Source organism: Microtus ochrogaster, linkage group LG5 (genome assembly GCF_000317375.1).
Source record: "Microtus ochrogaster isolate Prairie Vole_2 linkage group LG5, MicOch1.0, whole genome shotgun sequence".
Classification (NCBI taxonomy): Eukaryota; Metazoa; Chordata; class Mammalia; order Rodentia; family Cricetidae; genus Microtus; species Microtus ochrogaster.
In genome coordinates this window covers 41,354,083-41,354,957 of record NC_022031.1, presented here as the reverse complement: position 1 = coordinate 41,354,957, position 875 = coordinate 41,354,083, and positions in this window count along the sequence as shown.

Genomic DNA, 875 nt, shown 5'->3' with positions numbered 1-875 from the left:
TACTATCTATCTATCTATCTATCTACTATCTATCTATCTATCTATCTATCTATCTATCTATCTATCTATCTATCTATCTACTATCTATCTATCTATCATCTATCTATCTATCTATCTATCTATCTATCTATCATCTATCGATTTATCTATCTATCGATTTATCTATCTACTATCTATCTATCTATCTATCTATCTATCTATCTATCTATCTATCTATCTATTAGTTTTTTTGAGACAGGGTTTCTCTGTGTAGCCCTGGCTGTCCTGGAACTCTATTTGTAGACCAGGCTGGCCTCGAACTCACAGAGTTCCACCTGCCTCTGCCTCCTGAGTGCTGGGATTAAAGGTGTGTGCTACCATGCCTGGCTCCCTGCTACATTTTTTAAGGATGGCATTTCATTATGTAGCCTAGACTGGTATCACACTCATAATCCTGCCTCAGCCTCCTGAGTGCTGGGATTATAGTACCACCAAGCCCAGATTTCTTTGTCTGCTTTTACAAACATTTCTCTTCTGGAGAAATTTGGCTGTCCTGGGATGCCAATCTGTTCTGGATTTCACTGGTTATACTCCTCTTGTCCCTGGTGGTGATTTCCTGAAGTGTGGTCAGACCCCAGGACACTAACTCAGTGGTGAAGTAGCTGTGGAGGTGGCCCTGTAGCTGTTGGCTCGCAGCAGGAGGCAGGTGCTGTCTGATCTCCATTCACTTGTTAAGATAGTGATCAGGGTGTACGGTGTTCATTACAATGCTGGCTCTTTGCCTAATGATTTTAGCGGCTGTTGGTAATCCTTGCCTAATGCGATTGTTTCATCTGAGAGGTGATAGTCGACTTCTGAGCTTCCTTCTTTTATTAGTTATGATTAAGAGATTGCTC